At 42.0% G+C, this 25,708-nt stretch overlaps 2 protein-coding genes across 4 annotated transcripts in view; one reads left to right on the top strand and one right to left on the bottom strand.

The window, feature by feature from the left end:
• PCCA (propionyl-CoA carboxylase subunit alpha) overlaps positions 1-25,708 on the top strand; it is a 402,470-nt gene that overhangs the window by 358,221 nt on the left and 18,541 nt on the right. The window lies entirely within an intron of this gene.
• Positions 24,591-25,708, bottom strand: part of GGACT (gamma-glutamylamine cyclotransferase) — a 69,875-nt gene continuing 68,757 nt past the window's right edge. The window contains exon 2 of the transcript XR_004678860.1: positions 24,591-25,090. The gene's annotated coding sequence lies outside the window, so the exon portion shown is untranslated. The remainder of the gene's footprint in view (positions 25,091-25,708) is intronic.

Below are 25,708 nucleotides of genomic sequence, written 5' to 3'. Positions count from 1 at the left end.
AAAAGGTTAATGGATTGGGCCTGTGTTTCTACATTAGCCACATTGTTCTTTAAAGCACTGACTAGTAGTCATTTCATTTTCTCCCACTCTTTCTGGAATATTCACCCAGAACAATCTCACTGTGGCAGCTCTGGTGGGGAGGGGAGGTGCATTGTCAGTCATGCCTGTTGTTTCTGAGACCCATATTGAACTTGAACACAGATAACTCAACCTTACTGTAACAGCCATTTACGTATCATCAGTTCACCTGTACCAAGCTTTTCTAGGGTTTAGGTATTCAGGTCAGTTCTTTCAGAGAAATCAGTTCACACCGATGTCCAGCATGAGTAATCTGTAATAGGAGTTTCTCCAAGAGAATTAGATATACTCCTTTTCGACTTGGCCACCCTAACTCTAGGAATTTATCATAAGGAATTGTTTTAGTTAGGTTCTTTTGCTTGTGGGAGATTCATGCAAGTTTCCTAAACTTATTGCCAGGATGTGTATACAGAGGCCTTTGGGAAAGGCCAACTGTCCAGGCCCTAGGGAATGCATTAACTGGTGGTCTTCTGGGCCCAAGGTAGCTCAGATCATAATGATAAGACTGTAATTACGAGAGCTAACATATATTGAGCGCTCAGGATATATGAGGCATTTTAGTTTATCTTCTCATTTAATCTTTGATGAGGTAAATACTGTTGTTATTTGTGTTTTTGAGATGAAGGTCTTGAGATGTACAGACATTAATCTTCCCAGGGTCATGTCCCCAGAATCAGAAACACAGCTTAACCTCGAGGCTCTCTAATGGCAAAGCTGTGATTGGAAGCCCTAGGACCCTCCTCACTCTAGCGCACCCCCATCAACGTGACTGCCTCTGCAGGGGTCTGCCTGCATCCATCCATGGCTTTCACTTCTAACGAGTACGGTTTCTGTCTTGTAACCGAGGACTGCATATGGTGGATTGACACAGATCATGGCCTTGTCAGCCATTCTCCAGATCATGCTCTCCCTGGAAGCTGCCTCATCCTGAGAGAGAGAATCAAACTAGCCCATCTCCTCTCACCTAGATGTGTACTGGATCACTGGATTATTGAGGTTTGCTGTCTTGTAGTCCCATCAGCCAACACCAGGGACAGAGGGTGGGGCTCACATTGCCACCTAGGATGACCTGGATGGGAAGAGTACTCAGACTGAAGTCCACCATGGGAACTGATTGGATGAGCTCCCAAAAATATATGTGATATTCATCATAGTGTTGTTTATATTAGCAAAATAACTAGAAACTACCAGCCTGTCCATCAACAGGTGTTTGATTAAAGAAATCAAGGCATTCCATATGGTAGAACATTAATAGGCAGCCATTAAAATTATGAATAGGTCACTGTTTACTAACATGGAAAGATGCAATATGAACTACACTGACATGAAAAAATAAGGTTAAAGTGATATATATATATAGGATACTATTTTATTTAAAAAACACAACTGAGAAGGTAGAATCCAGGAATATTAATAGTTGCTTAATTTGAATAGAATCTTCTTCATCCTCTTCTGTTAACTTCTGATTTTTTTTTTTTAAGATTTATTTATCTGAGAGAGAGAGAGATGGCGAGAGAGTATGTGTGGAGAGGGACAGAGGGAGAGAATCTTCAAGCAGATCCCATGACCCTGGGATCATGACCCGAGCCAAAATCAAGAGTCAGATGCTCAACCAACTGAGCCACCCGGGCACCCCAACATCTGATTTTTTAATAATGAACATACATTGCATATATATTCCACGGCATATTTGAAAAACACATCAAGGTACAGAAGTTGTACTAATTAAAAGCTGAAATGAAAAGTATTGATTTTTTTTTTTTAAAGATTTTATTTATTTATTTGACATGGAGAGAGACAGTGAGAGAGGGAACACAAGCAGGGGGAGTGGAAGAGGGAGAAGCAGGCTTCCCGCGGAGGAGGGAGCCCGATGCGGGGCTCGATCCCGGGACTCTGGGATCACGACCCGAGCCAAAGGCAGAAGCTTAATGACTGAGCCACCCAGGCGCCCCAGAAAGTATTGATTATTGAGGAGAAAACAAACATAGGGGCTACAAGCTACAATTAATTACTTTTCCCTGTATCGTGCAACAAATTAAGGGTATAAGGTGGGGGGACTTAATAACAGAGCAGCATTATTTGTGTATAACACCGAGTTATACGCAACTAATGAATCGTTGAACACTACATCAAAAACTAATGATGTACTATATGATGGCTAACTGAACATAATAAAAAAAATAAAAATAAAAAAATAAAGCAGCATTATTACTATGGAGCTGAAACAAGAAAACTGCATTTCTTTAATAGGGTAACACTCCAGATTTCTGGAGATATCTCCCCATGGATTTTTTTTTTTAAAGATTTTATTTATTTATTTGAGAGAGAGAGAGAATGAGAAACAGAAAGCACGAGAGGGAGAGGGCAGAGGGGGAAGCAGACCCCCCCCCGCCGAGCAGGGAGCCCAATGCGGGACTCGATCCCGGGACTCCAGGATCATGACCTGAGCCGAAGGCAGTCGCTTAACCAACTGAGCCACCCAGGCGCCCTGGATTTTTTTTTTTTTTTTAATTTAACCTGGAATAACTGGAAAAAAACTTGAAAATCACTGAATGGGTGTTATTAAATTCATGACTTGAAGTTTATTGACTCTTAATTTACGTAGAATTCTAAGAATTAGCTAATTCTAATGATTTGCAGCTAATGCTAAGAATTAGTTGATCTCTGTGTATATGTTTAGGACAGTTTTGCCAAGCAATGTGAATGGCGGTGCTGCAAAAAATATGTTCTATTTCAGATAATTTGGGAAAAGGTCAGTTAAACGATTTTTTTTAAAGGTAACTTCTCCCAATGTGGGGCTCGAACTCATTGACCCCCAGATCAAGAGTCGCATGCTGTACCGACAGAGCCAGCCAGGCGCCCCTCAACAATGTGATTGTTGTTTTTAACAATGTTTTTTTAACTTCAGGACTTCTTAGTCTTCACTGGATTTATATTCATTTTGCATCTTCAGGAGGGAATATGGAATGCAGTGGTAGTTCTCAAACTTACTTTGACTACTGATTTCCTTTTTTTCACTGAGTATGTATTAGCTTTTCCCAGAACTCATTTTGTAGACTAATATAGGAGATGCTGCCTTGGGAACTTTTTATGTTTTATTTTTTTGTTTATTTTTATTTATTTATTTTTAAGTAATCTTTACCCCCCCAACACAGGGCGCCCTGAGATCAAGAGTTGCACGCTCTTCTGAATGAGCCAGCCAGGCACCCCATGCCTTGAACCTATTAAACTAGGAGTTAGAAGGGAGCAGGATGGTGCAGAGGACTGAGAAACACAAATGATAGCTGAAAGGCCAGTAACTTGGAAGAAGGACCCCCCCCTCCAAAAAAATCCCCTACAAAACTATACTCTTACAGGAAGGATAGTAGCACGTGACTTACAGGGACCTGTCGCAACTAGAATAAGCTAAATTATGTTCTCTTTATTGTACTTCTATAAGGAGTACTTACATAGTACATTTTAGAAAGGTGACCCCATGCAGGTGTTTCAAATACATAGGTATTCTTGAAAGTTATTATTTTTTAAAAAAACATACTGGTTTACTTAATAATTTTATAGATTTAAAGACTAATTGTAAGAAGTAAAAACTCTCTGACATGCGAGTTAACATAAACTCTCTCTGAGTTAACCTATGACGTGCGAAACCCAAAAGATATGCTCTGTCTGCCCTTTGTAGAAAAATGTCCACCTCTGTCCTGGATGATCAGTTGTAGGTAGTTGGATATGCAAATTAATTTTACCTTCTCCTTTTTGTTCTCTAGCACACACATACAAGTATTACGTGTATGTGTGTGCGTATACGTGTGTATTCTAGAATATCGTAAAATGTCAAGTGTTTCGAATAACATTGTTAACCACGAGTGGATAGAAACACCAGCCAAACTTGTTCATTATATTTACTGTGTCAAGAAAAAAGGCACTGGGTCATTGAGAAGACACTCTTATTCAGGCTATTACAAGAGGGAGAATGTTTATTAACAAGGAACGTCTTAAAGAAAAGGAAGGGCTTGGGTTGCATAGAAGCAGGTACGCGAAAGGGAAGGGCTTGGGTTGCATACGCAGGGAGTCATTGTGAGTCTAATGTGTTTTGTGACTTAGATCTAAGTCACGTGGGGAGAGTGGCTCTTTGCCTTCAGCCATTTACCGGACAGAGAGAGCGGGAGGGGTCTGTTTTCTGGGAGCACAATGCTCAGGGAAGGGTCAGCATTGTCAGTTGTCAACAAAATCAGTATTGTTAAATTCCTACTTGTATGTAGTTCCGGCACTGAAAGGTGGTGGTTTGCTAAGGTTCTACCCAAGGCCACGTCTAGCTCTTCTGTGTTTTGTCTTGGCATCACTTCTCTTGCCTGTGTCCCAGTCAATACACTTTGTGATGACTCATTGCTTATTGAAAGAGATGGCAATCATGAAGACTGCTACTGCGAATTAGAGCAAATATCCACGCTTGCTGCATTTTGAAAGGAAAGGGAGTGATTATGGAGCAGTATAGCTGGATTGGTTACATTATCAGTTTGCCGTTGATACATTACTCTGTGGGATATCGTTTTCCCATCTGTAAAATCTTCATAATAGGAATGACGGCCCTAGGCCTAATTTACCTTTTGAATCAATTACAGGTTACAGCACAGATCCCACTCAAGACATCAAGGCAGAATGTGACCCTCACACTTTGAGGGGAGATGAGTTCCTTTTAGAACATGTACAATTTGATAAATCTGTTTGAATGGCTTCAGTGATGCCAGCCAACATCCGACACTATGAACCAGGCCCTCTTGTGCACATTTCTAAGTTCTCTTGAGCTGTGCTTCATGGACAGCACGCACCCATGTAAGTGGCAATCCAGCGATTTGTAGGAAGGTTATAACCTTGTGCAGCCACTGCTGCAGTTCAGCTGTAGAACATTCCCATCACCCCAGAAGTTCCTTTCCACCTGCTTGCAGCCGATCCCTGCCCCCACCGCCAGCCCCAGGCAGTTCCCATTGATGCCGCTGGTCAGGGGCCCCCGCTTTGAGAACCACCAGTCTCCACACTCTCAAACATGTGAGAAATGTTTTGTGATGGGTCTATTGTGTATGCTTGGTGCTGGCTGTACTAAGTCTTTCTGACAAACAAATATGGCTAATTCTGGAGGAAAGAGATGTTCCTTGTGAGACTAAATGATGAACACACCACTAAATCCCATCTGAACGGTGCTGTTTTTCAACTACCTTGAAGTGCCGTAGTTGCTGATATTCTGTGTGTGTGTGTGTGTGCGTGCGCACACGTGTACTCATGTGTGCCTTATCCATCATTTGGTGACTTTAATTCGAACGAATTAACGTCTCGTGACTCTAGTTCCACTTCTGCCTTTTAAAAAGCAGACAGCTATTCACAGCAGCAAGACGCAGACCCAAACTTTGTTCTTACGCCCCTAGTCACAGGCATAAATGTCAACGGCAATTTACCCAAATAGAAGAAAAAATGAAGAAGAAAAGGAAAGAATGAAAAGGAAGTACTGACTCACTGCAGGCAGCTGCAAAATGTTGCCCTTGGGATAGAGGTTAACTCAGTTGTGAAATAGTGGCCAAGGCTCACACACTCACGAACTTTCTCTGAGCCCTCGAGAAAGCACCTCCGTTTAATGTGAGATGCTTGGCAGAAGGTGCTGCCGGTTAGTGGCTGGCTCCCCAGGAGGCCCTGATTGAAAGCTCTTCATTTGTACAAGCTCATTTGCATTTGTCACGCTTTTATTTCAAGTCTTCTCTAAATGTAAATATTTTGATCTCTTCCTCTCTATCTTTTAAAATAAAAATATTTTAGTGAATGTGAGCCTAAGTGAAGGTGAATCCAGTAGCTTCTCATAGGCCCTGAAAGATAAAGTGTAACTGGTAGAGAACTCTAAAGAGTGATGCACAATCCTAATCCATAAAGAACCTGGCAGAGGTCAATTGGAGAAGTTTCGTTGGAATGCAGGGGAAGAATTACCAAGAAAAGGTTCCTTTGTACACAACATTTGGAGGTGATTCGATAGGTGTATTACAGTTTCCTGCCCCTGAGTAACGGCTCAGATAGACTGTCCCTTTTCTAAACAGCAGAAGACAGAGGAATCTGCAGAAGGGTGTTTGCAGTCTCTCGCAGTTGAATGCACAGATGAAGGGGCCCTAGGGCCAGGCCGCCTCAACTGCCCACGGGTGGGGGGCACTGTGGACATCTCAGACCCCAGACCTCAGGGATGTAAGTTGCCGACACTGGCTGCCAGTGCTTAGCTAGAAGAGGTGCACCAGAGTCCTAGGCTTGCAGGTTTCCAGCACACCCTCTGAACGTGAGCCCCTCCTGAGCCTTTCTGAGAACATCTGAGCCCCACAGCAAGAGGAGGACCAGCCCACTGGAAGGGAGCTTGGCTCCGAAGGCGGGCGCTGGCCTTGATCAGGCTCTGCCCCCCGACGATGCCACATGCCTGGTTTTCTCACACCCACAGCACAACTTGAGAAAACCCATTGGTGGTCACTTTCGGATCGATAGAACCAAACCAAAGAGTGAAGTGTTGATCATCCATACGCTTGGAAATTCCAAACTTCTTGGCATGTGGGTGTTGCTTGAATATTGCCCAGAATGTTAACATTCTACCATCTTTCAGGAAACGTGATGCGTTTTAGTCCAGTGTTCCGTGACTGCTATTCTCTTTCTCTTCCTACCCCCCACTTGCTTGCCTTCAGCTTCTCTTCAATCTGGACTTTATTTTTCATTTTTTGAGAGAGAGTGAGTGAGTGAGCATGTGTGTGCTTCAGGTTGGGCGGGGGGCTGGTGGCTAGGGGCACAGGGAGAGGGAAGGAGAGAATCTCAAGCAGGTTCCATGCCCAGCATGGATCCCATCGTGGGGTTTGATCTCACCACCCTGAGATCCTGACCTAAGCTGAAATCAAGAGTCAGACGCTTAACCAACTGAGCCACGCAGGCACCCCTTAAACATGGACTTTAAAATGAGAGTCATCGGGGGTGTGGAGGCTGCTTGAGATTCTCTCCCTCTCTCTCTCTGCCCCTCCCACCCCTGCTCACGCTTTCTCTGTTAAAAAAAAATTAATTAAAAAATGAGAATCATATCTGTGTCATTCACATGCAGAGAGCAATGGCAGATTTAAGAAAGCAAACATTTAATATTTTTGAAAGTAGAGGAGTGGAGAACATGGTGTGTCACCTATCCAGCACCTCATTCATTATTCTTCCAGAACATGATCTCTTGTAGGACTGCATTCACCTTTAACTTTCATATGACATGGATAGGTCATGGATGCTAATATAAGCAACCTTGACTTTAGATTGGAAATTTCTTCAACACATTTCAACATTACAAATTTTTCTAACTTTATCTCCTGTTGAACCCTTCTGCTTGGCCAGCTGGCTTCCTAATGATCCTCTTACAGCCTTGTTCTTTCCTACCTGTTCCACACCTTGACTCCTACCATCCTTATCTAGGAAAGCTCACTGTTCCCTCTACCTTTCTTCAGAATTATTTTACTCCAGGACTTCTCTCCAATCCTACCTTCATAAGTCCTTTGACTACCTTAGGCCCTCCCTCTGGAGTTCTGTAGTATTTCATTTTCTCAACACACAGACTCAGAAATTTGCTATTTGGAGTATTTTCATCTGGGGACAGTTTTGCCCCCCCCCCCCCCAGGGGACACTGGCAATGACTGGAGACCTTTTTAGCTCTCACGACGGGGAGGGGGTGCTGTAACATCTAGTGACTAGAGGCCAGGGCTGCCGCATTGAGAAACCTGACCTTCATGCTGGAGTCTACATGATGTAAGAGTCTTGGGTTCTTACAGGACTTGAAGAGGACATCCTGGATAGGCTCGAATATGTTCAGTATGGGGCTTACCACTTCACATGGCCACCTACTGTATTGTTGGAGAGCTCTGTTGGAAATTGTTTCCTCATGTTGGGTTGAACTCTGCCTTCCTGTATATGTCTTCTGTGGCTGGGCAATAAATCGGTTCCTTTCCCTACATGGAGGTGTTTATAGAGAGCTCCCTTGTGAGTCCTTGCAGCTCTCCCACCCCTCACCGGTCTCCAGTTATGCCTGGGCCCACAGCTCACCTCTACAGGTGCGTGCTTCTCAGGTGTCATGGTAAACTTCCCCATGGCAGACACCAAGTCTTACTCTTTTCGTTCCATAGCCCTGTAGCTAGTACAGTTAACTTAATCTTGTCGTAGAAAATGCAACTCTGAAATGACCAACCCCATAGAGAGCCTGCTGCTGCAGGCAGTGAGCGTCCATCGACTACAGACTATAATCCTAGCATAATGTAGTGTCCCTGTCTTTTGTGTAGGGTATTTGTGGGATGCTTGCCTTTAAGGTGGAGATGGGTTGTTTTTTAGTTTGTAAAGGCTGTGAGGAAATTATTTATTTGTAAAGCTACAGCTCAGTATTATTTGCAGTGTACTTGCTTCTCACGTATGACGACACAACTAAAGAAAATTCCTTGTACTGCTCTGCTGTCCAGTTTGTTGGGTTAATCTGGGAGATAGTGTCAGTGACCTGGAATTGTGCCAACTTCCAATTAGCCCTCTGGGTAGCCACTGGTGTCATTTTAAAAGTAATTACTGCAGATTTTCTCATCTATCCTGAACATAGCATATGTGTTTCTAATCCCATACATTACTACTTTCTTCTAAAAGGAAAATTTTCTTTAGGTTTTTGTCATTAAAAAATTTTAAACTTATCTTTATATAATTTGAGAGTTCTAGAAGAATTGTAAAAATAGTACAATTATGAATGTCCATATAATTTCACTGATTCCCCAAATTATCATTTTATTGTGGTGGGCTTTATTGTGTGTCATCCCCCACCCCCATGATTATTTTCTCTAAACCATTTTAAAGATTTATTTATTTATTTGAGAGAGAGAATGAGAGAGAGAGCACATGAGAGGGGGGAGGGTCAGAGGGAGAAGCAGACTCCCTGCCGAGCAGGGAGCCCAATGCGGGACTCAATCCCGGGACTCCAGGATCATGACCTGAGCCGAAGGCAGTCGCTTAACCAACTGAGCCACCCAGGCGCCCTCTCTAAACCATTTTAGTAAGTTGCTGACAACTTATCTCTGCGCCCCCCCCCATTTATTTATTTATTTTAGAGAGCCAGTGAGTTCTGGGAGGGGCAGAGGGAGAGGGAGAAAGAAACTCCAGCACGTGGGGCTTGATCTCAAGACCCAGAGATTATGACCTGAGCTGAAACCAAGAGTCAGATGCCCAACTGACTGAGCCACCCAGGGACCCCACTAACAACTTATCTTAAAGACAAGGCAGCATTACCTTATTAACCACAGTGCAGAAAAGTAACATTGGTACAGTGCTACCGTCTAGTCTAAAAGCCTTTAAAGTTTTGCTGGTTTTCCTACTAACATCCTTTATAGCAAAAGAAAGTATTTTTTTTCTGGTCCAGGTTCTAATTCAGAGTCACACATTGCATTTACTTTTCATGTTCTTTTATTCTGCTTCAGTCTAGAACAGTTCCTTGGTCTTTGTCTTTTGTGACCTTTACGTTTTTTTAAGACAGGCCTTTTATTTTGTCAAATTGGGTCTCAATTTAGGTTTGTCTGGTGTTTTCTCATAATTAGATTAAGTTATAAAATTTTTTTAAAGATTTTATTTATTCATTTGAAAGAGAGAACGCATGAGCAGAGGCAGAGGGAGAGGGAGAAGCAGGCTCCACACTGAGCAGGGAACCCGACGTGGGGCTCGATCCCAGGACCCAGAAATAATGACCCGAACCGAAGGCAGACGCTTAACCGACTGAGCCACCCAGGCGCCCCAAGTTATACATTTTTTTTTGGCAGGAATACCACTGAACTGTTTGGTGTCCTCAGTATATTCTGTGGGGAGGCACATGTTTCTGTTTGTCCCATTACTGGTGACATTACTTTGATTGCTTCGTTAAGGTGGGGTTTCTCTGCCATTAAAGTTTCTTAAAGTTACTGTGTTTCAGGGGATCCTGGGTGGCTCGGTTGGTTAAGCGTCTGCCTTTGGCTCAGGACCCCTGATCTTGGGGTCTTAGGATTAATCCCAGCATTGGGCTCCCTGATCAGTGGGGAGTCTGCTTCTCCCTCTCTTTCTGCCCCTCCCCCCCCATTCTCTCTCTCTGTCAGATAAATAAAATCTTTTAAAAAATTACTGTGTTTCCTTTTTCTGTTTGTCTGGTAAAGGAAACAGACACTTAAACTGGTAATTTCAATACAGTATGGTAGGTAAGACAGATAGCCAGGGTGCTATGGGAGGGTGGAGGTCCCTGACTTGACACCTCAGCGGTGACTTAGGAATGATTGTGAGTCTGGGGAGGGTATTCTAGAAGGATCCAATACCATGAACATAGCCATGGAGCCATGAAATGGCATAATAATGTTTAGGAAACTGCAGTGGTTGGCAACTTGAGTTCTAAGATTGAGTTCTTTGATCATGGAATCCTAAGATAGAAATCTGAGTGTGCGAGGTCTCATGGGAAGCTGGGAGCAGAGGTCATGCTCTCTCTCAGGATTTGTGGGGTCTCTTTTGTCTCTGAATTCTAGTCTTCCCTCCCCTAATTAACAGAGCCAAAAGTGTAGCAGAAGAGTGGGGCACGAGAGGGAAAATCACGGTATTTGATAGTCACACAAGTTACATCATCAGGGGGTACAATTTATTTTATTGCACTGGAAATTGATTTCCTTCTCATAGAAGATAATTATCTTTGCAGAAAATTATGTCACTTTTTTCTCTCATTTTTTGAGTGTAAAAATTATTGAAAATAAAAAGGAAAAAAATTTGCAAATAAAAAGTCAACCCAAATCTGGCTTTGCAATATATATCCAAGAAGCCTACTTTCTTTGCTTGAGTAAGAAGTTAAAATTGTGGAATGGTGAATGGGTGTAGCCTCTTATGCTCTTTGACACTCAGCCAACTTAAAATTTTTATTTTAGTGGCAGCATGTTACTAACTTACCCAGGTATGAGGTAGCAGATACATATGGACTGGCCAGGACTTTTCCAGGCTCCTGTCAAGAAACCGCTGTAATTCTCTTAAGAGTCTTCAGATTAAATACATGTCAGGACATTTCCTTTGTTCTATCAGTGAGGCCATCTTTGCAAGGTGAACGTTAGTGATACTGTGAGCAAGAAAGGGGTTATGAACCTCTGTCTAAATTTTAATGATGTCTAGGCAAAAATACATTTTCAAAAGAATTCCTTGAGGTTTCTAAGACCCTGTAAATTTCTCCCTAAGAGTAATTGCCTGGTTTGAGGCTCACAGAATCTCATTCTTCAGCATTGGAAAGTTTCATAGCTATCTGCTTTTTGCGTCTTCTTGCTCGGGTAGAGACATGTAGAGCTTGGCCAGAATGATTATAAATTCTTTTCCTTTTCCATCCACAATATTGAGTATCTTGTAGGTACCAGACACTATGATCCCTACCTCATGGAGGTTATTACGGTCTGTTGGAGAAGACAGATGCGCATACAGATCCCAGCCACAAATCAGTTAGCATCATCCATACTTGTAACTAAAGAGCCTTAACGTGAATGCTTTACGACATCCATGTGGCCAACCATACTCTTTTAACTGAGTTAAAATTTACATAACCTAAAATTTTTTTTTTTATTTGACGGAGAGAGAGAGACAGCAAGAGAGGGAACACAAGCAGGGGGAGCAGGAGAGGGAGAAGCAGGCTTCCCGCGGAGCAGGGAGCCTGATGCGGGGCTCGGTCCCAGGACCCCGGGATCATGACCTGACCCGAAGGCAGACGCTTAACGACTGAGCCACCCAGGCGCCCCTTACATAACCTAAAATTAACCATTAACTATTTTTAAATGTATTATGGCATTTAAAATGTACTAATGGCGGGGTGCCTGGGTGGCTCAGTTGGTTAAGCGTCTGCCTTCGGCTCAGGTCCTGATCTTGGGGTCCTGGGATCGAGCCCCGCATCAGGCTCCCTGCTCCGCAGGGAATCTGCTTTTCCCTCTCCCTCTGCCCCCTGCTTGTGCTCTCTCTCTTTCAAATTAATTAATTAATTAAAAAATGTTCTAATGGCAATTATTACAATGACAGGGTTGTCACCGCTCTCTAGTTCCAAGACATTGTCGTCAGCCCATAGGGAAACTATTATAATTCTTAGCAGTCACTCCTCCTTTCCCTCCCCAGCCTGTGGCAGCCACTAGTCTACTTTCTGTATCTGGATTTTCCCATTCTAGATGTTTCATATAAATGGAATCCTAGAACATGTGACTTTTTGTGTTTGGCTTCCTTCATTTCGTGTAAGATTTTTTGGGGGCTCACCTGTTGTAGCAGGTATCTGTACTTCATTCCTTCTTATGGCTGAATAATATTCCACTACCAAGAGTATTCTTGAAGGATGTTTCAAAATGAACTCCTCCCCATTGAACTGTTTTGTTGGAGTGATATTTCTAGGATTGGAGCAGTTCCAAGAGTCAGCTCTATTTTGTTAACAGATTTTTTTGTAGTAGAGAAAAATTTTGTATTCTGCCCTCCAACCTTGTCCATACCTTTTAACAAGGCATTGACTCAATTCTCTGGTTCTGAGAACTTGGCAGTGACAGCCGACAAGACTTGAATCAGCCTTGTGGGCAAAATCACTGCTGTCAGTTCATGCCGTCGTGGAAAAGCATGAGTTGGGGTGACAGGTGGAGGCTTTTCCACCTGTTACAGGTGAAAATCACAGGTGTGCAGTCTCTGCATAGAACAGTGTTTCCTTCCATTGCTCAGCATGGAACTGCTTCACCTTTTCTAAATACCAACAGTCTTTGCTGTTCCCAAAAGAGGCCTAGAAAATAAGTTTTGTTTTGTTTTCCTTTGTCAGCATCGTGTTCACATACTGGTAAAACTAGAGCTTATTGCCCTGGGAGATAGTTTTACTCCACTGGGGTGTTGGGCAGAGAGAAATGGCATATCAATCCATTCTGCAGGATATAAGATGTTAGTGAAATATTTGTAATTCCGATGTTGATGACTTTTAATGTTTGACAGAGAAAGTCTTCCCATTTTTTTCTTCTGGGCCAGGAGTCACTGTTTCTAGGCTATGTGGCTTCATCCCCACCTTTCTGGTACCGTTTTACCTCTTTTATTTGGCCCAGTAATAGGCAAGCCTGCAGGGTGCCTCAAGACAGACGTTTATGTTGGGATGAGTAATATTTTTGTCAAGTTAGTTTCAGCCTTTCATGTCATGCCTTCTCATGATAAAGAGCGTGGGTTGCCACTAAGACCAAAACTCGTGAACTTTGACATACTTTCTGTTATAAACAAATCTTAAGTATATTTGACATTAAAAATAAAGCTTTTTCTTTCACAGATGACAGGTTTCAAAATGACACAGAAGAAGCCAAGAAAAACAATATTTTGTGTTTCTGGTTCATAGGATAATGAGACTTTTCTGGAGGTGCCAGTATTTAATTGTCCCCAACGTAAGAGTCTCTAGAGTTTTGAAGGAATATTCAGTTAAATCATGCTTCTGCCATTCAGGGAGAATGAGTAACAGATTTTTTTTTTTTTTTAAGATAAGATGAACAATATTTGAATGATGATGAATATCGTCTAATCACTCCAGCTCTGAACTTAGTTGAAGTAAGAAATTTGGCAGGAATGTAGTCCCACTGTCCAGGAAAGGAGCTAAACAATTCTGGTTCAGCTTCTTTTCTCCTGGGACCATCTTCAGATTGAGGCGATTAGTTTTAAAATGAATGGAGTTTCCAGACTCTCCATGCTCCAAGAAGAGTGTAGAAAGGTTGAAAGTCACATAGGAGTCAAACTGGTTGAGTGTATAATTTCCTCCTGCAGATGCCAGACCAAAGGCAGTAGTGATCTAGTACTTATATTTGCTGTCATTTATTGAGACTAGAATTCTCCTTGGGATATATTATAATTTCTTTAATATTAAAGTTTCTTTTCAAGGGATTTGTACTTAATAAGTTTGTGTAATAACATATGCATTCCATTTGAAGTTACCTTGCCAACATTTCTAGGACTTTTTAGCTTCCCCATAATTTTTAATAAACCAAGAGATCAAATGAATACTCCCCCAGTTGCCCAGATATTGGGTGGTTATGGCTGGTTTTGGCCCATCTGCAATCTGTAACCATTTAAATGAGAACCCCTCTCTAGAAGACACTTTGAGCCCAGTGGTATTCTCCAACTTCAGAAGGTTACTTGTAGAACCAGAGAAGCCTTCAATCCATGTTAGCATGTTTCTTTCCCTAGTCTTACCCTTCAGATAACGTGTATGATCTCATTCAGGGACAGCAACATTGGGGTCAAAGAACTAGTGAGAGAGTAACTGTTGACAGCAAACACTCCCAAAACTTAGCAAAACTGGAACATTTTGAGTTAGCTAGAAGACTGTGGAAACTATTTTTAGGTACACATACCATAAAATATAATTATTGTGAAGAAGTTCATCTAAAGACTCTTATCCCACTTACATCTATGTAAATTCCAGCAATATGTTTAGACTACTCACAAAAATTTTGTGAGACGTGAGACATAGCCATCATTCCAAGCTATTTTTCTTGCTGTCAAAATTTGCCAAGATAATAAACATATTTAGTAAGCCAAGGTAGAATAAAAGTATTATATTGAATATTGATAACTGAAGACCTATTTTAATTAAACCAGCACACTTAAACTAGTTTTTTTTAAAGATTTATTTATTTGTTTATTTGAGAGAGCAAGAATGAGAGAGAGAGAGAGAGTATATGAGGGGGGGAGGGTCCAAGGGAGAAGCAGGCTCCCCGCTGAGCAGAGAGCCCGATGCGGAACTCATCCAGGGACTCCGGGATCATGACCTGAGCCGAAGGCAGTCGCCTAACCAACTGAGCCACCCAGGTGCCCCTTAAACTAGTTTTAATGTTGACTAGTTTCCCAGACCAAGTGAACCTAGAAAGCATTTGGGTTTGTTGTATTTCTGAGAACTTTAGGAATACTTAATTTATAAGTGCTTAATTTTAAGCCAATTAATTTTAGAGCTCTTACAAATTAATTTTGGCAATACCATCCAGAGGTAGAAAAATATGACACATTTCTAACATACATATATAGACAAACATAAACCTACAGATGCGTATAGATCTTACAGTTTTCATTTTCAAATTTTAGCCACAAAGCAGGTCTAATGCAAAACTTACCAATTCATAAAAGAGCAGTTGGATCCAAATTGTGTTTCTGGCACATGGAATATATTAAGGTCTCCTGCTCAGATGGCTAAAGATTTTTCTAATCTTTCTGGAGAAGACATTTATGATTTTTCAGTAGCCTGTTTTCCAAATACCTTCCCTTTACCACCGCCTCTCTCCTTTCTCCCCTTCTGATGAGAATCATCTCCCTAAAGTTCGCATTTCAAAGAATGGCTCTTACATCCTAGAGAAGCTGGAGGTAGAAAATCTACATCACAAAGGTACTGAGAAAGTATCCAACTTTCTTTCAAGGAGTTTTGGGGTATTTCTGCCAATTATCAGAGGTCTAGAGTGATTACTATTCAAATTTTTCCTTTCTTTAAGTGTAAGACAATTCTGTTTCCAATGTCCTGATCTTTTATGGCACCTGGAAGTATTTTGGGATGCATAGGGGAGGTTTGAATTGCTTCTGGAGCCATGTTTCTGGCTTTGTAGAGATTGCTAAAACAGCACAATTGTTTCTAATGCCCCAAAGAACTGGATTGCAGCCTGAATATCAAGGGACTGACCCGCTCATCCAATTAAATTATCTTCAGTTTGCTTCTTTATATCAGGGAGAAGACTTCCATTCCAGCTAGGTTGGGAGTGAAAAGATTTCTGTGTTCTAGAACTTCAGGGTTTAATGCATTATGTCTTTTAAAAGTCTATATAAAGTGTTTTAAACTGGACTTTGGATGCTCTCCTTCCTGAAAGCATAATTCAACGTTGGATTTTATCAACCCCTAAACATTGGTTTCCAGCTGATCATTTGGAGGAGGGCCTAGGAGAAATTTGGTCATGTGTTTCCTCTGTGAGGGGAGGGGGAGTTGTGAATGGCCACTAATCTTTCTAATCCCTTTCTAAATTTGGTAGGATCTTCTGAAAGTGGAGGTCAAAGAGCTTTATAATTGAAAAAGTCTGTTGCTGTCCAAGGGACATGAATTCTTTGCATTGGGGGTCCAAGATACATTTGCAGAGAATATTGTATATGAAGGCCTGGAGCTGGCAGAGCCTGATTACAGAGCCGTGGAAAGTAGGAGGAGTTGTAAGAGACAGCAAAGCTCTTCGGCAAGCCACCTCAGATGCTTCTGCTAAATTCACTACCTGGCTCTTAGTAGTTACATGAGTGACCTGCATTCCCTGGGCTTGGAGATCCGGCTATAGTGTTCTCTGTGAAACTTGTAGAGAGGGAAGTCAAACAGGCAGCTGGATGTTTATGGGATTTTCTAGGGAAGTTGGAGGAGTTTTAGGGTCTAAGGGAACTTGCTGAGGTGTTAGAGCTTCTCAGGTTTGAGACCAGGGCCCCAGAGATCCAGAAGATCTTCCAGAGGGTCGGGACATGGCGTTGGGGGTATAAGGGGTAAATATGAGCATGGAGAAGGGGAATTTATGTTAGATGTGGATTCAAATTATTATTCCTAGTCTAATTTCTGTTCTTCCATTTTTTTAAAGGGAGTCCCTAAGGCTAGCTGTTAAACTTCTTTGTGTTCTTTTAAAAATTTGATCTTTTCATAGGTACCAATAAGACCATTGTTTAGGGTGATATTTATTTAAAAACATATAGAAGGGTGTCCAGTTCAAAGGATACATCATCTGCCTGCCATTGGCAAGTAGAATCTTATTTTAATCTCAATAACGACTCACACCAATAAGCCTTTCTTCCTGTGTTTAGAAGTTCATCCCTGTGTCTAAAAGCTTATAGTGAGTCAAGGATGTTGAATGGCAAAATATCATGGATTTCCCCCTTTTAAAATAAGGGGGCTTCCTTGTATTTTACCCAGTGTGGAAGCATTTGTCAAAATAGATATGTGGGTTTATGTTTTTATAGATCTTTGTGAGTAGAAGATTTATAATACAAATTATTTCATGACTTCAGGGGAGTAGGATTGGAGGGGGGATTATTAGCTTGTTTTATATACCTCTTTATTGTAGGACTTGTACAAGCCTTTAACTATTGTTGACTCCATAAAGTACATCTTAAATTTTATAAGAACTTTCAAGGTTCACTCACAAACTCAGGCCCCAGTTCTCCCTCTCTCTCTCATAAATCTCTCAGTTTCCTCAAATATGAATTCTCCTGCCATGAGAAATTAGAAACATAGACCCTAAGTCTGGGAGAAGACTATGATGGATAGCATGGATATGGCAAAGTTTCTAGGCAGGAGAACACTCATGAGAATTGAATGGAAGGCCAATTTATTAGGCTAAGGATATTATCAGTGGAAATTCCAAATGAGGAGAATGAGGCGTGAAAAGTAAGTTACGTGTTTACATGTGCTTTAGAGAGAGATTTAGATCTGTATGTTTTGATGACTTGTAGACCCACCCAGTGCAGCATCCAGCATCTTCTCAGAGAATATGCCCAAGAATTCTGGTGTCAGAATTTTGACTTAATGGCTACTGTGATTTCTAATAAATATATGTTGGTCTTTGTCCCCTTCCTGGCATGGAGCTCCTCAATCCCTTGGAATTTCCTAAGTGAAATGAGTGATGAAGGTAAAAGGAGCATCTTCCATTATTTATAACAAGCCCCTTTCAACCAGACCTGAGCTTATGTTCATGAGGTGACTTTTGAAAAGCCTCTTAAGATGGGGCCTAGGCCTAGTTGTTAGGAAAGCCAAGATGGTGATGAAAGGACTGGAACTTTCAGCTCTACCCCCCACCCCCACCCCCAACCTCTGGGGAGGGAATAGAGGCTGGAGGTTGAACTAACCACTCATGGCCAACGATTTAATCAATCATGCCTCCATAATGAAGCCTCCGTAAGAGACTCCACCTGAAGAGGTTTGGAGAGCTTCTAGATTGCTGACCTGTGACATGGAGGTGCTAGGAGGGTGGCATACCTGGAATGGGCGCGGAAGCTCGGCACGCCTGCCGCCATACTTTGCTCTATCCATCTCTTCTATGTGGCTGTTCCTGAGGTGTTTCCTTTTGTAAATGAGTAGTAGGTAAATGACCTTCCTCAGTTCTGTGAGCCATTCTAACAAAGTATCAAATCTGAGGGAGGGGGTCGTGGGAAGCTCCAGTTTATGGCAGGCACCGGTGACCACCCGGACTTGCGGTTGGCCCCTGATGTGGGGGCTATCTTGTGGGACTGAGCCTTTAATCTGTGAGGTCTGACACTGTGGGTAGATAGTGTCAGAACCGAATTCAACTGTAGAACACCCAGGTGGTAGATACCAACTGGGAGAATTGCTTGGGGTGGGGAAAATGCTCACAGAGTTAGTGGTCTGAGTATTCTGAGTATCAAAAAAAGGTTTTGTTTCCTTTTACTTAATTTCAAGAGAGGGGCTAAAATAAAAAAGCCCACCTCATATTGATTGCATCCTTTGTAGGACTCCTGTATATTTATATCCGTATCATTCATGAATGTCTTTTCTCTCAGGCTAGATGATGGTGTTTGACGTCAGGAGTCATTTTGTCCTATTTATATTATATTCTTGTATTGCTCCTATATGCTTGATAAATGGTTTTTGAATGAATGAACCAAACTGTTTCTCTAATTCAGTATGACAGTAAAGAAAGGATGACCCTAGAATCCTGCATTGCCTGATCTGGAAGCCTTCTTAATATCAGAACCAACTTCCTTTCTTTGATCTTAGAGCCAGATGTAGTATTTGAAAAATTTAGTCTATTTGCTTCTGAATATGGAACCGTAGAACTAGAACTGTAACAAGTAGAAGTTGCTATTAAGATGTTTTACGATATGCAGTGAAAAAACAAATCATACCTACTACCGTCTCTTTTTGGACAATCAGAGGTATTTGGGATGGAAACAAAATAATATTTGGTGAGTAGTTACTGTCAGGCCCTTGCTAGTTAGTTTGCACATCTTTGTCACTTTAATCCCTCACTCATTTAATGCATGTTTTATATCGATTTTAGAAATGAAGAGATTTGTTCTGAGAAGTTAGGTCACTTGTCAAAAGGTGATATCTATTGGGATATCAAAATTCAAGGCATTTGGCTTTAAAGACGTGTGCTTTTTTTTTTTCTTTTTTACTCTCCTCTGCTGCTTCCAATATGGTGGCCACATCTCCTCTTCCCTCAACCGACCACATGGCTTTACAGGTTTCTTCTATCTTCAGTATTGTATGTTCTGTATAATGCACGATGTGTGACACGCCAGAAGTCCGTTTAGTAGCACAGGTTAAACTTCTAAGATAGGTTAGAATTTTAAACTATAAAATTGCTAAGCAGTCCCCTGATAGATTGCAGAGGCCAAGAACAGGCCAACCCAAGATGGGCCACTTTGGCATGAAGATAATTTTGAGGTAAAAGCAGTCAAACCCAGCAGACTCAGGAAAAGCTCTTTACCTCCCCCACAACTGCCTGAAAAGAATTTAGATTGAGGACCTGCTCCAGGAAGAGAGCTGTCACCATAGATAACTACATTATACTGTGAACTAGGTCTGGTAGACAGGGAGGAACCAGAACGGTCTGTTTGATCAAAGTCCTCTGTGTTCCATTGTTTCTGAGTGTCCCAGCAAACATTTGCCTACTAAACATACACTCTTTTTTATTTTTCCTGAAGGTTGCATTCCTTCCCTTTGAGGTCCCAGACCTGTTACTTGCTTCTCAGTGTTCAGCATGACAGAGATACCTCATTTTGCCTGTCTTTGCAATTTCATGTCCGTATAGATTGCCCATAGTATAATTTTAAATTTGATTTTCTCCTGTTAATCTGTCTCATGTCTTTCTGAACTTTAGTACAGCTAGAAGGATCTTGAAGGGCAGAAGAAATTTCTTGTTCCCCGATAAGATCATTCCCAGTACTTTGGACCAGCTGTTGTTGGGTTGTGTAGGAGAGGAAATCTTTTCCCTCTATCCTCTTAGATTTCAGTGCCTAGAGCCTTGCAAATCAAACTGACAAAAGGCAGATTAACAAGAGTAAAAAATAGATTATATTATGTACTTCTGCATGGGAATTCCCAAAGAAATGTGACTTAAGGAGACATTTAGAATCTGGGGCTATATACTATTTTAACAAAGGACAATATAGTGTGGAGACAAAGGAAAGGGGGTTGGGGACCTCAGGGGGGTGGGGGTAAGTTGTGGGAAGGTAACTAGGAAATGTATGATAAATACAGTTTTTTAGTAAGGTTTATTATGCAGATAAGAGCCTTCTCAGGTGGTAAGAGTAGTTCTGGAGTAGTTCTCTTCCTTGTATGGGAGAGAAAGACACCTTTTAGACAGGAGGGGGAGGGCAGAGAACTAATTGCTTTCAGCTCAAAATAATCCTTGCACCAAAGGGGCATATTTCGGGGTGTCGTACTATGATCTGTAGTTTTCTGCTTTTATCTTCTAGGCCAGCAGTTTACTACACAGTAGTATCATCTGTAGGTTTGTTTGCCTTGCCTTAATCTATTTTAGTTTCAGATTTCTGACCAGTACAAGCCGACATTTTGGCTTATTAGATTCTGAGTTTCTTTACTAGATTCATAGTAGTAAAACTATTTTGTCATTAGAAAAAATCCACGTAAAGCCAAAAGTATTGTTGAAGAGCCCCTGGCATTGGCACACTCCCCAGGTTTTTTGGTGTTCCATCTCAGGACTAAAGAACTTACAAGGGAAGGCCAAGCTCCCCGTCTTTTTTCCCCAGAGTCCTATAGACAACATTACTTTAGCTTGAGATGAGCAAAGAACAATTCAAATAGAAGAGGAGGAAATAGAGGGGTGGGGACCATAGCAAAATAGTACGTTTCCCTACCTATGTGCTTATTTACATAAGTGTGTTTTTATAACATTTCCTGTACTTTTCTGTAAGCTGATGCTGCCCTAACTATAGATTTTCAAAAGAACACTTTATTGTACCCCAAATTATATAGTACTTTAAAAAGGTACCTTCTTACTGGTTTACCAAATACCTTATAAATGTGTAATTATGTAAAACAATTCAGGGTACAGAATAGAAACAGCCTGTACTGTTCACAGATGTTGGTATTGTTACATAATTGAGTACAAGGCTTTCGAAGATCTATAATATTTTTTCTTGTATAAGAAAGAAATGACTCATTATAGTCATAATGTGTCACAGAGACTCCTGATCAAACAGGATGCACGTGTTCTGTTTTGTGAGTTCTCTATAGTACATTGTCAACGGACTTGCCTTTCTGGATGGGAAAGTGCCACTTACTCCAGCAAATTACCTTTGTGGTGGATGGACCTGCTTGTTAGACAGCTTGTGGGCACCTGGGTGAAGCAGAGGCGGGGCTCCTTTATGGTGGCCCACCTGCACACAACATCCCCGCTGCGCTGGGCACCGGGGAAGTGTCCCCCCTTTCACAGACTCACTTCTTGAGGAACCCACTGTCCTGTCCCACACCTGGGAGTGGGCTGGCTTCCTCCTGTACCCTAGCTCTTTTTCTTTTCCATCAGTTCTGGCTCTATCTTGAGACACCAGTGATTCAAATTACAGGGAAGGTAACCTCAGTGGAACACAACTGAGGAAATAGGATTTATTAAGTACTGGGTTTAATGTTTTTTCAGTTTAGTTTTCAGCACTATTGTGAGAAAAGAAAAGTTGCTTATCTTAGGGTATTAGAATTGGAAGGACTTGTGTTTCTGATGAAAACACAAAATTGGAAAAAAAATAGGTTAGATTTTGTGTTGTTGACAGTTGTCACCATACTTTTCTCTTCAGAGGGAATTGTCTTTTGGGAAGAAGCTGGAGCTATGCGCAAACTTATTCATTCCCTCGGGGCGCCTGGGTGGCTCAGTTGGTTAAGCGACTGCCTTCGGCTCAGGTCATGATCCTGGAGTCCCGGGATCGAGCCCCGTGTGGGGCTCCCTGCTCGGCAGGGATTCTGCCTCTCTCTCTGACCCTCCCCCGTCTCATGCTCTCTATCTCATTCTCTCTCTCAAATAAATAAATAAAATCTTTAAAAAAAACAAAACAAAAAACTTATTCATTCCCTCAAAGGTTTTGATGCTAGCCTTAAGATAGTTCCTTTCTCTAAGGAAACTTCTTTTTTAGCAAGAACTTTGAAAGATGAGTTGCGGAAATGGGCTTCAGGTATTTTTATTGTTTTTCCTCCCGCCTCTGTTTTTGTGATTCTTGCCTCAAAAACTGTCCTTAATGAGATTTTGCACCACTGGGCTCCTTGTGGCACATTGAGCGGTCCAGCAAAGGACTGAAGTTCGAGAACCAACTTAGCCGTGAAACAGTAAAACGCGGAGTAGAGATTGATTCATAACCGCAAGCGGGCCGGTGTTGAAAGTGGTGCATTATGTCACCACCACATATTGCCATTATCAGTTAAGTGTCATTAAACAACTAACCTAACTGAATGATTTACTTTGTGTTTAACTGCCTTTTTCAATTAAAGGGAGCAAATGCCGGGGAACTGGGTCACAATATCAGAAACCATATATTTTCGCCTGTTAACACCAGGAGAAAGCGCGGGCTGTGTTGGTGTTTTCTGTGGGCTGTCCTGCTCTAGTTTAAATGGTCCAAACAAGCAATTAATGATTGGGAGCGGGCCCTTACACTGCCTCCAGATCTTTCCTTCGATGCACTTCCATTTCTGTCGCCTAGCTGCACGCGTGGGAGGTGTTATTTCAGGGCAGCTCATGCTCTTTATCTTGCTGACATTTGTTTCCATTTCAAGGACCCTTGATGTTTCTTTATATACATGTACATGTTTGTGTGTATTTAAGTATCATATAAAGTATACTCTAAATAATACATATTATTTAGCATCATGACCTTAAGCTGTTGAGTTGGCAGTTGCAGGACAGGTGTTACTGATGTTGAGGTCAAGACTACTTGGTTCTGGAAAGGTGGACTCGCCCCCACCAAAGAAGCTCTCAACTTTTTTCTCCAAGTTTCAATGGTGATAACTGGAACCAGACATGCTAGTTTCCTGGGACGTTGTTTTATTGTCCGGCAAGTTATTACGGTATTTGGATTTCACAAGGCAAAGCTACACATGGTACTTCTCAAAAGTGCATTTGCGATAGGTGGGTAGATTAACTGTTACTCTGAAGTTGAGAATTTGAACTATTAACTGACCCACTGTATTTGCTGTCCGTGTAAGTTTGTTATAACAGTGCTAATTACTAAGCAGCTGGATTTGTGAAAAAGTGCACAACAGTAATTTGCACCTTACTGTTGCTTTGCTATGAAAAAATTCGTGAACACATAACCCAGGGTGCATGCACTTGATTGATAAACTTCCAAAGAGCACGTTCATCTGTGGATCTTTACAAGTTTGGCTTTTTGAGCGTAGCATTTGGTTTCTATATTTGCACCTCTGGGACACTCATTTTTACCCTAATAAGAGCTGTTGAGTGCCTAATAGGACATTTTAAAAAGAGAAGGGTAGCATTCTGTAGTAAGACTGGTGCTTTTAAATTGCTGCGTGCTTTTGTTTATTATGTTTTGCTAGTTTTAGGGGGAAGAACAAGAAAAAAGATTTCCTTTCTAATCCCTTACTGTCGATATAAAATCATGAACCGGAGTAGTCCGATTTCAGTGTTTTGGCGATGGTGTTAAAATTATTGTTTCAGTAGCAGATCAGAAATGGTTCTGTTGGATTCACATCCTGAATAAATCCTTCTATGTAACTGGAGTCCATAACAGACTTAAACCAGCAGAGTTTTGTGTTTTGTTTTGTTTTGGTCTGTAAGAACAACTCCCAAGTCTTGGGAAAGAATTTATTTTTGCCCTGTGGATGGGTCAGAAACATCTGCTTCAGGTAGTTTACAAGTGTTCCTTATTAACCCGTGAGCCAAAAACCCAGATAGGGAGATCTGGCTTTGAAAACGACACAGCCCGACACAGCCCGTGTTTTTGTAAGTATATATTCAGATTAATTCCACATACCTCTTATTTGGATTTCTGGCAGCCAGGAACTTTTAAAAGAAACGGGTGTTTCTAAAAAGGAATGTGAAAGATTAAATTCTCTCTCCTCACACCGAGAGTTTTTCGGTACTTTTAAGAAATCCTGCTCATGGGCAGAAAGGAAAGGTTTCAAAGGAGCCTCATCTCCATATGGTTTTACTCGATAATCCTTTATCCAACATCTTCAGCCCTCATTCCTTTGCTTTCTTGCCTGTGGCTACATTTCTATCTCTGCATCAATTAGCACAGTGATTTATACAACAAGCAAGCAGTTTAGAGGTAATGGGACACAATTAACATCTCATTCCACCATAAAGGGTATGCTAAATACCCCAGTCATTGCTTTCTCTGCCTGGAGTAGAAATAAGTGTTTGTCCTAATTCATATGCTATCTGATGTGAAGTGGGCCTGCTTTGTACTGCACTACACCATTAATCTAATTATAGGTAGCTGCAAATGAAGTGCTGTCTGCGCTGGGAGAGTGAAGAAAATAGCCTTTTGTCATTTAGCCTGACTCGGTGAAGCTGGATCCCACTTTACGGGGCAGTACTGCAAAATGGAAATCTCCATAATATTGCTGCCTGTTGCATCTTTTCTAATTGCCACCGCATTGTAAACACAACTGGGCGCTGATATAAATAGAGCTGTAGATCTGCTGTCATGTGGGTTGTCGGGAGAGAGTCCTCCGAGTGCTGTTGGATTAAATGATGCGTCCTGATTGACAGCTACCTCGAGACTGTGCGGATGGAGTTGTCACCGCGCTCGGCTAGGAGGCCGCCCCGGTGGCTGCCGCCGTGCACGCTGTTCCGTTCCCCTTCGCCGCCGGGGGCGTCCCTCCCAGAGAATGGCAGCTCCGGGATCTAATTCTCCGTGCTTCCTGGAGAGTTCGGCCCGGTTGGCTTTGCTGGGCCCGATGCTGAGTAGAGGGGAACGCGTTTTGCATGGCAGCGAACCCTCGCTCTGTTTGGCCTCCAGTGTTAACGGTGTAGCCCACAAAGATCTTAGGGGGAAAAAAAGTTGAATTAAGATTCTCATTCCACCTCAGTGATTTTAGAGACATGTCATGTTTTGCAGCGAGTCGATTCTGTCACTTTAAGAGCATTGACAATTGCTCTCCAGCTTGGAGTTAGGAGAGTAGACTTTCAGGGGCACACTGGAGTGTTAGCTCTCAAGGCCACACTATGGAAATGAAGACACAGTTGAATGTGGGGAACTCTTGGGGTCGGGAGGTAGAAAACTAAAGAGGGAGAAGAGAGCCTTGTATCTGGAGAAATGCATGGCCACCTGACTTGGTGAGGGCCCATATATAGGATGTGGCCAGGGCTTCAGGATGTTAAGGGAATCGATGTAAAATAATGCCCAGTGAAGTTCATCATTTACCCTTGACCGAGATGGTCCACAGTTGCCAGGCAAGAACACTAGCAGTTCAGCAACTGTACATCAACTCCTCGTTGTTTTGGAAGAATGATACAGAAATGGAAACCAGAGGTGAGCTACGTGCAGAGTAAATCACAGCTGAAAATATATGTAAAGCAAACTGCAAGCACTCATCTCGCAAGGAGCCCACAGACCTTGGAATCATGCAGGTGCGAGCACGCGGGATGTGTCAAGTCGCTGG

This window comes from Mirounga leonina, unplaced genomic scaffold (genome assembly GCF_011800145.1).
Source record: "Mirounga leonina isolate KUSES-001 unplaced genomic scaffold, KU_Mleo_1.0 Mir_127, whole genome shotgun sequence".
NCBI lineage: Eukaryota > Metazoa > Chordata > Mammalia > Carnivora > Phocidae > Mirounga > Mirounga leonina.
Note: the sequence above shows the minus strand (reverse complement) of the source record. Positions and strands in the feature narration are given on the sequence as shown.